The sequence below is a fragment of the Lissotriton vulgaris genome, unplaced genomic scaffold, assembly GCF_964263255.1.
Source record: "Lissotriton vulgaris unplaced genomic scaffold, aLisVul1.2 SCAFFOLD_5289, whole genome shotgun sequence".
In the NCBI taxonomy this organism is placed as follows: Eukaryota; Metazoa; Chordata; class Amphibia; order Caudata; family Salamandridae; genus Lissotriton; species Lissotriton vulgaris.
Genome location: NW_028254345.1, coordinates 22,427 through 32,979, shown reverse-complemented (window position 1 = coordinate 32,979; position 10,553 = coordinate 22,427). Strand labels below are relative to the sequence as shown.

Below are 10,553 nucleotides of genomic sequence, written 5' to 3'. Positions count from 1 at the left end.
GCTGGTCCTGCCTTCGATGACAGCAATCATTCTCACACCTGCCAAGTTACAGCGCTATCTAATTTGGTTGAACTATCACCTGATTTTGTAGACCAATTCTTTGAGAGCCTGTCTGATACGATGTTCTCACCCATAGAGAAACAATAACTTTTGAGAAGCTTTCCGACACACAGCGTTCCCATGAACTCTGAATTCGGCCTTCAGTTTTGATCAACAAACCTGCCAGGAGCTTTGGAAATCTATTTTCTTTGAATTGGACAATTTTTTCTAATATTGACCTTTTTTGGCACGAACAATTCTTTGCTTAACGTAAAAACTATTCTTAGAGAACAGAAGCTTCACACTTCTATTTCTAAACACATCTAGAGACATAACAACATTACACCAGCCTCTAGCACACATGTTATTACAATGCATTTTTATGTGATGATTTATCTCGCCTTTCTTCTGTCAGAGATACTTCATGTGTAATTCTTTTTGCATAATCGTTCATTGATTTCAAATGCAACAATTTTTTGAATGATTTCTATGCTTTTAAAAAAACGTACAGTACCTAAATTCCATGTATTACAAGTACGCCTATTTCGAATGCATTTATGTATTTTGGGGTGGGCAATGTTACACATGCATCTTATTGCTTAGTTTTAGTAATTTTGATGGACATGAAAATGTGGAGTGGGTGTTGCGTGCTTATCTAGGTTCCTGATCGATACTGTGACCTTATGCCCCTATTCGGCTATAAATCCATTTATTCCCTATATTGGCATAACCGTTCAAGTGCGATTTTCTGAAAAGTCATCTCTGGCCTCACACGAACAGAGCCACATTCCAGCATGACTCTCTGCTACTTCCTTTGCGACCAATTAGTGCAATGACAGAGCAGCAGTCACTATCTGATATTCCTAGATAACACTCCGAGTTCTTCAACAAGATAAAAACTTAGCAAACCTGGAAATCCCCGCTTGCTATGTTTTGATTAGTAATGGAACTCTAATGAGCAACTGATAACTGTCACTTCCTAGTGACATCTTTAATTGACGTCTTATGTCCAGCAAACTTGCGTCAAACCCGGCACCTGTCAGGTATAAATATTACCAACGTTGCCTTAAGCAATGCGAGTTCGTTGCCTGTTGCTGATGCCAGCTACCTGCATGACCCTGTGTTGGTAAATCTAGCACTCTGTCGCTGCAGCCTGCTATCCTGTGGTGGTGAAGCTGCTGATTACCATTATCGCCGCTACAGCGCGAACTATGGTGCAGTACGCTTAAGGAGCTGAACAGCCGTCCTCTGCGAAGACATCCAGCAGATTCCAGCTGCCCGCGGACGCTGTCACCCCTCCTTCCTCGACGCGCTGAAGAGAAGCCGCTGCCTTTCTCGTGCAGAGAAATCCAGTCCCGGCGCTTCCGGTTTACCCTCGCGGGTGACTGGGATATCGAGAGAGACCCCTGAAGGAGATACCAATCCTCCATCATTCTATTCAGAGGTATGGTGTTGACTAAACCCTTAGACGAGAATTCTTGAAACAAACCTTGGCAAAACCAACTTAACTTAAGCTACTTACTTACTCCCCTTCTCACGTGTTAGGCTTAGGTCAGGCACACTGGGGTAGGCTTAGTTAGAAGCACCAGTTGAGTATGTTAGCCTAATGTATATATGACTGTATATATGTTTTATTACTTTTAAACCATTGTATGGCTAAGAAACCATATCAATGCTTTTACAGTTCTATTTCGCAATACTTATCTTACTGTACGTACTTTTTATAATAACAATTATTGCAATTGTGGCAATACATTTCTCTTGTACGAGAAGAAAGACTGTTCAATAAATGTTAACCCTTTATTGATACACGCCCGTCTCTCTATTCTCTACATCTCGTGAAAGTAAACTGCACTAGACTGACTGAGTGAAATCTATGTCTATTGTTTCACACGACCCTAGAGATCGACTCTTGATCTGAGGAGCAAAGTTGTCATGTTGCACGGTTGTTGGAAAACTGAATCCCTTCTTGTCTGTGCCAAGGAAGCTGATCACTTCCTATGCAGAGAAGAAAGTTTCCAGTGACCTCTGAGCTAGTTGGTAACACAACCCAATTAAGTTTAGCATAGTCAGTGGAGGCCTGGAATATAAGCAGTTCCACGTCGATACTACTGTTTATGTTATTCCAATGCGCAGGGCCTAGTGGGAAACTAGGAACTACACTACAGGAGGACCTAGGGGAAGTTTAAAGACCAAGCTCTGGGTACTATCCCCAAAAGAACTAATACACAACAAAGGTACCAGAGGGTCTAAGAAAATGTGCCCAAAAGTACAGAAAACCAACCAGGGGCCCTCTATTTCTCACAGGTTGTGTCACAGAAAGCTCTCCAAGGATGGGGAAAAAAATACCCATCAGTCACCATTCGGATCCGCCCTTCATCATTTGGGATTTTATCCGTACCACCCGTCAGAGATTATTAGTGCTCTACCTGGAGGTCAACCCGGTGGTAGGGGGTACCCTCCGTCGGTATAAGAGACGACAGTGTGGTGTGCCACTCGATGTTGGTGAGTGGCTGTCAAAGTGGGACTGGGGTGTGCAGTGCAAAAAGGGTGTGGAAAGAAAAGAAACCAAGAAAAAAGTGTGTTTTAAAATTGGTTTAGAAAAAGCACTAGACAATAGTTTATTCCAGGTGTGCTTAACATACCAATGTTAAAAACAGTGCAACCGCAAGCTGTCTGTTTATGTAGACAGCCTATGGTAAGTGTGGTCGACTAGTTTCAGCAATATGAGGACTATTGCGTCCTTGCTTTCATCAGGACCAAATTTGCGACAAGTACTACTGCACCAGATAAGAAGTGAATAGAAATAAACATTGACACCAAAGAAACATAAACAAGTGCACACGGTCACCTGAATGCTCTGGGTGCCCTTACAGTCTGTGCATGTCACTGAAAAGACAAGAAAAAATAGAGGAGGTATAGCTATCAATACCAAGTGGGCCAAACAGTAAAGCCATTAGTTATGGTTTAAACTGATACACAAAAGTGATATTTTTAGATAAAGCACCTTAAGGGTGCAAACACAGATTAAATACATGTGGAGCGAAATTTCTGATGCCAAATGTCGTAGAGCTCTTACCTAAATCTGTAAGGCAGGCTAGCCTCACCCCACCTTGCAGAGGCTCAGGGAAAGATGAAGCACCGCTCTAAAAAACATGCAGGGCACATGTTAAAACATCAAATGCACAACACAGAACAAGGCTCCTCTCCCAGACTAAAGCCGGGAGTACATGGTCTTATTAACCATCAGAGATGATGTTATTACCTGAGGAAAGACTCCGTCTGAGTAAGGACCCGATGAAAAGAATTCACAGAAAGACAAACGAGCGCAAGGGCTCTTCTTACCTGACCGTCGGTACTCCTAACCGGCGTCCTAGCCGTCTGGGGAGGTACCGACAGCCGGCGTGTGGCCGTATATAAACCCTACAACCATTGGTTCTGACATCACGGCGGGCTTTCTATGGCGCCTCTGATACGATATCGACACCTTAAGTATTTGACGCCCATTTGTTGATAGAACGAAGAAAGCGTCATCCGTGCAAAACATCAGAAGGCAGGCGGGGAGTTGGATTGTAGCCGTATTGCTACTGGGCGCGCAGTCGCATTAGGCATTGTATCGCGTCTCGCGGTTGGACGCCGGTCACGTGGGGCGTTGATCGCGTCTCTTGATAGGCTGTGATGCAGGCTAAGCTGCAATTCTATTGTCGGGTCTGTCATTACGTAGTCAAGGCGACGGGGGCAAACAAAGAAGTTCAAAATGAAACACGAACTTCTGGTGTGGACCTAGTGATAACAAACAGCGTTTACTAAATTAAATTAAAGCGCTGACAGACAACGTATGAAAGCACAGAGCTCTCAACTAATGGAGTATATTTGTAGACATAGGGTCAGGACGAAGACATTAATAAAACCCCAGAAAGGGGGGGAAATTAATATGTGCTACCTGTAGCCTAGTTGTAAGGAAATCCAAAGTATCCAGGGGAGAGAATTCTGGGAATCATGTATATCTGTCTCCCTCCTGCTGATCTGGAACAATCTGCCTCCACTAGTAGCCAAGGCTACATAAATGAAAGAAGTCTGGTAAGGCAAAGGTCTAATTAATGGAATCAGTTACAGTGAAGACCACGGGATGTCGTCATTCAGACCTTCTTTATGGGTTTTCAATTTAAGTACCCATCTTTGTTCTTTTTTCATTAGGTAGCTGGCTACATCTGATGTGTGAGTGGGTATGAAAGGTTGTTCCAGAACCATCCACTGAAATTCAGTGGCTAGATGTTTGCCTTATCAGACTTCTTTCATTTATGTAGCCTTGGCTACTAGTGGAGGCAGATTGTTCCAGATCAGCAGGAGGGAGACAGATATACATGATTCCCAGAATTCTCTCCCCTGGATACTTTGGATTTCCTTACAACTAGGCTACAGGTAGCACATATTAATTTCCCCCCCCTTTCTGGGGTTTTATTAATGTCTTCGTCCTGACCCTATGTCTACAAATATACTCCATTAGTTGAGAGCCCTGTGCTTTCATACGTTGTCTGTCAGCGCTTTAATTTCATTTAGTAAACGCTGTTTGTTATCACTAGGTCCACACCAGAAGTTCGTGTTTCATTTTGAACTTCTTTGTTTGCCCCCGTCGCCTTGACTACGTGATGACAGACCCGACAATAGAATTGCAGCTTAGCCTGCATCACAGCCTATCAAGAGACGCGATCAACGCCCCACCTGACCGGCGTCAAACCGCGAGACGCGATACAATGCCTAATGCGACTGCGCGCCCAGTAGCAATACAGCTACAATCCAACTCCCCGCCTGCCTTCTGATGTTTTGCACGGATGACGCTTTCTTCGTTCTATCAACAAATGGGCGTCAAATACTTGAGGTGTCGATATCGTATCAGAGGCGCCATAGAAAACCCCACGTGATGTCAGAACCAATGGTTGTAGGGTTTAAATACGGCCACACGCCGGTTGTCGGTACCTCCCCAGACGGCTAGGACGCCGGTTAGGAGTACCGACGGTCAGGTAAGAAGAGCCCTCGCGCTCGTTTGTCTTTCTGTGAATTCTTTTCATCGGGTCCTTACTCAGACGGAGTCTTTCCTCAGGTAATAACATCATCTCTGATGGTTAATAAGACCATGTACTCCCGGCTTTAGTCTGGGAGAGGAGCCTTGTTCTGTTTTGTGCATTTGATGTTTTAACATGTGCCCTGCATGTTTTTTAGAGCGGTGCTTCATCTTTCCCTGAGCCTCTGCCAGGTGGGGTGAGGCTAGCCTGCCTTACAGATTTAGGTAAGAGCTCTACGACATTTGGCATCAGAAATTTCGCTCCACATGTATTTAATCTGTGTTTGCACCCTTAAGGTGCTTTATCTAAAAATATCACTTTTGTGTATCAGTTTAAACCATAACTAATGGCTTTACTGTTTGGCCCACTTGGTATTGATAGCTATACCTCCTCTATTTTTTCTTGTCTTTTCAGTGACATGCACAGACTGTAAGGGCACCCAGAGCATTCAGGTGACCGTGTGCACTTGTTTATGTTTCTTTGGTGTCAATGTTTATTTCTATTCACTTCTTATCTGGTGCAGTAGTACTTGTCGCAAATTTGGTCCTGATGAAAGCAAGGACGCAATAGTCCTCATATTGCTGAAACTAGTCGACCACACTTACCATAGGCTGTCTACATAAACAGACAGCTTGCGGTTGCACTGTTTTTAACATTGGTATGTTAAGCACACCTGGAATAAACTATTGTCTAGTGCTTTTTCTAAACCAATTTTAAAACACACTTTTTTCTTGGTTTCTTTTCTTTCCACACCCTTTTTGCACTGCACACCCCAGTCCCACTTTGACAGCCACTCACCAACATCGAGTGGCACACCACACTGTCGTCTCTTATACCGACGGAGGGTACCCCCTACCACCGGGTTGACCTCCAGGTAGAGCACTAATAATCTCTGACGGGTGGTACGGATAAAATCCCAAATGATGAAGGGCGGATCCGAATGGTGACTGATGGGTATTTTTTCCCCATCCTTGGAGAGCTTTCTGTGACACAACCTGTGAGAAATAGAGGACCCCTGGTTGGTTTTCTGTACTTTTGGGCACATTTTCTTAGACCCTCTGGTACCTTTGTTGTGTATTAATGGATACAAACTCACCCTGTTAAATGCGCACATAACTTTTCAAAGCTGTACCACTCTGAATCCCGCTACACTCTTACCCCTACCTGATACCGACCCCCTCACTCAGCCACCCCATCATGATTGCGTATTCCGAACAGAAGCAGAAACCAAGGGAAGGGTGGACCTTAAAGACACAGCCTTACCAGATGCAGAAGGCCACCTGTGGGTAGACGATTCTTGCCTGAAACTCCCGAATGGCACCACATCTGCGGCCTATTCTGTCACAACAGCACATATAGTATTTGAGACTGCCTGAATATTACAGAAATCAGCCCAAGTGGCAGAGATAACAGCACTTATGCGCGCCTGCATCCTCAGTACAGGTATGACTGTAAACATCTACACCGACATTCAGTATGCTTTTGGGGTAGTACACAATTTTGCACTACTTTGGAAAGAAAGAGGGTTTCTCACTTCTCATGGGACGCCTATACAACATGGTGAATTGGTTAATGCCCTTTTGGAAGCCATCACTCTCCCTGCTAAGTTAGCAGTGATCAAATGCGTGACACACAAGAAAGTTATTGACGAAGTAGGGCAGGGGAACGCTCTGGATGACAGCACAGCCAGGAACACAGTCTTAGGAATAATACCTGCACCAATGTACGTCCTAAAATCACAAGCTGAGAAATGGCATGATGCCAGACAACGGCTTATTGATATACAAGAATCGGCTGCCATCGAAGAAAAAGAACAGTGGAAAACAGATGGTATGTTAGATGAGGAGGGATGTTGGAATCTCAGGATACTCTTAGGTGGAAACTACCAACAGCATATGTTATTCCCTTACTTACGATGACACACTTACCTGCACACATTGGGTCCCAAGCCATGTATACTATGCTCAAGGACCCCTGGCCGAGCGATTTGTCAAGCACTGTCTGACCTGTTTAAGATACAATGTGGGAAAGGGAACAAAGGTTCCGATGGCAGGATTTGCACTGCCCTCTGCCCCTTTCGAAGTCCTCCAGATGGATTATATCCAAATGAACAGAGTTAACAGCTACAAGTACGTCTTGGTGGTGGTCTGTGCATTCAGTAAATGGGTGGAAGCATACCCCACCAAGGATAATCCTGCCATTACTACAGCTAAAGTACTCCTAAAGGAATTCTTTCTCCGGTATGGCCTTAGTAGATTGATGCAAAGGGATCGAGGATCACATGTTATCAGCCAGACAGTCAAGCATATCTTAGAGGGACTGGGGGTCAAACAAAAATTCCACGCTGCATTTGAACCCCAGGCAGCAGGATTAGTGGAACGTTATAATGGAATCTTGAAGGAGAAATTAGCTAAGATAACAACGGAGACAGAATTGAATTGGGTAAATGCTCTACCTCTAGCTCTGCTGTCTATACGATCAGTCCCACATTCTAAGTCACACCTTACGCCCTACGAGACAGTTTTTGGTAGACCTATGAATATTTGGAAGCCCCATCTCCGAAATCCCTGATTGACCTTCCCCAGGAAGTATTGACTGATTATCTGTATGAACCCACTAAAACAATGTCTTTACTCCATGAACAGGTCCGGGCCTCTGTCACAGACAGATCTCAGGGCCCTGGCCATGATATCAAACCCGGAGACTTCGTCTTGGTGAAGAACTTTGCACACACGGAGGGCCCGATTCACAGAATGAACTTAAGACTCAATCCTACTACTATTTTGGTATTCACAGAATGCACTTACTACTTTTGGCATTCACAGAATGAACTTACTACTTTTGGTATTCACAGAAGTTAGGATTTTGTCTTAAGTTTGTCTTAAAACAGACTTAGGACAGACTTAAAACAGACTTAAGACAAAATCCTAACTTCTGTGAATACCAAAAGTAGTGAGTTCATTCTGTGAATGCCAAAAGTAGTAAGTGCATTCTGTGAATTCCAAAATGGTAGTAAGTTTAGGATTGAGTCTTAAGTTAATTCTGTGAATCGGGCCCCCAGTCTCTACAGCCTCGCTTGAAAGGTCCCTTGCAGGTGCTGCTGGATACCAGAACGGCCTTAGGAGTAGAGGGAAAGAAATCCTGGGTGCATGCCTCCAACTGCAGAAAAGTGGATCCCATAACTGAAGACAACTTGAAAGTACACAAAGAAGTTCTGACCCACAACAGACCAATAGACTGTGACTCAGATTCTGAACCTGAACTAGAACTTTGTGACGAGGAAACAGACGGATACTACCTCCGATCCAAGGCTAAGCTGAAGAACCAGCCCAGCTCCAAGGGCTGTTAGTACTCCATTGTCCATTGCTGCAGGGTGGTTGTAAAACCTGACTGAGGGTCCTGGGTACCCCTAGTAGTGGGTTACCATTACAAATATTGGTCAGTGAAGCATTAACTATTGGCGGCTATTAGGGACATTGCAGTACTCTCGGGAAACTTGTAGAGCTATCATGGCTGGAGGTTACGATAATGTGTGACCAATGTCCCCAAAACCCTGAAATGTCACGATCAGTCCTATTCATGAGTACCAAAGACTACGCACCCCCTTGAACAATGATTACCAACCAGGGCCATCATCCAGGTCCGCCAATGTTCCCAAAGGAAGAAAACAGTCAACAACACAGGAACTGTATGAATCCAGAGGCCACATGCACCCGTGGTACTACCCCCACGCTGAAGAAAGCTAGAATGAGAGTTTACAGTACCCGGACAATACTACTGATTGTCCTGACTGCGTTAGCTGTTCTGTTCAGTGTAGTGTTCTGGATTATTGAAGAAACAGCTCCAGCCCATCACACTGTCCTGTCTCACACCCCACAACCATCTGAAATTCCTAAACATTCGTATGTTCCGTGGCCTGATTCCCACTTCAACAGACATTCTGAATTCAGTAATAATACTTCCATTCAAATGCTGTACCAGTTTAATCAAGTTGTGGGCGCAACTGACTGTTATGTTTGTGGACTTTTACCTCATGCAACTCAACATACTGTGCAGTTCCTATTGTTCCCTGCCTCGTCTGCTTATACTTGCACTCTGATGTACAACCTGACAAACGTCTTTCCCTCACGTGGCGACCCTGGCAACCTTACCACATTCCAGCCCTTTCTTTGGACATTCCATTCCCAAAACAATACCATCTGTAATACCTCTGACTCAGCACCAATTCGTACCATCATGTCTACCCCTATGCGAGGTACGTGGGGTTACACTTTTATTACCATTCGAGCTAAAACAGTTGTGATTTCTGTCACGCCACGCCCTGGCACATTATGTCTGCAAGGCCGTGGAAAAACACCAGTAGGAGTCAGCCTATGCAATACTATAAGACTTATGACAATTTCACCCCATATCTCCGCCTTCCTACAGGATTGCATTTTGTGTGTGGAAACAAAGCTTACACGTGGTTACCTCCCGACTGGAGTGGTACATGCTACATAGCTTTCCTCTTACCACCCGCTTTCAACAGAGACAATATGTACCACCGCCAAAAAAGACAATTGCCAGATGTGGACCAGACAGACACCTCAGGTCAACAGTTCTATGATGCTATGAAAGGACTGTTGCTGTACTGGGGTCCTATGTCCAAAAACTCCAAATCAGAAGACTAACCATAGTCCTTGAAGCAACAATTAATGTGACTGCAGGGATACTGACCAACTACTCTGCCGAACTTGATGCAACCCGCATGGTTGCACTCCAAAATTGTATGGTGCTAGACATCATCTTAGCGGATAGGGGAGGAGCCTGCCGCATCATCGGCGCAAGCTGTTGTGTGTATATTCCTGATTTGTCACCGTCAGTATATGATGCTATCTCCAAACTTCACCGAATTGCCTCCGAAATCCACCAAGAAACTGAAACTCCCTGGTCTTGGAGCGCTTGAGTCTGGCAACTACTCGTCTCCTGGTGTTGGAAAATGATAACAATCTTACTGATTCCGCTAGCTCTCCTGTTCTTCTGCTGTCTGTGCATCCACTGTGGCCCGCAATCTGTTCTATCTGTGCTATCGGATGTACACCACCTACCACGCCGCCTCAGCGGACCAAAGGTAGTAAAATACTGTATCAACAAGCTGTAGACGAGCATATGCAGACCGATATTGACTGAGTGTTGCCCATGGCAAAAGGAGGGACTGTGAAACCTGAATCTGCTAAGTTGCCATGTGCCCCACCATCTTTGTGACTACAGCGTCCATTTCACCTCTGTCCCACTGACCACGTACAGGTTGACCTGCACTCAAGCTGACCTTTTCCCTGCACCCATGCAAAAATGTTTCAGGAATGTTGAGATGGCATATGACCTCGCCCGGGGGTTCCATTCCTGTTAAAACTACACGGCTAGAGTCAGGTGATGTGCCTAAGTCTTAGACTGCCCCATTCCAGCATCAAG

The 10,553-nt window shown here is 44.8% G+C and overlaps 1 pseudogene; it reads left to right on the top strand.

Moving 5' to 3' along the window:
* Positions 1–8,714: 8,714 nt before the first annotated feature.
* Positions 8,715–10,047, top strand: LOC147659577 (syncytin-1-like; annotated as a pseudogene).
* Positions 10,048–10,553: the final 506 nt, after the last annotated feature.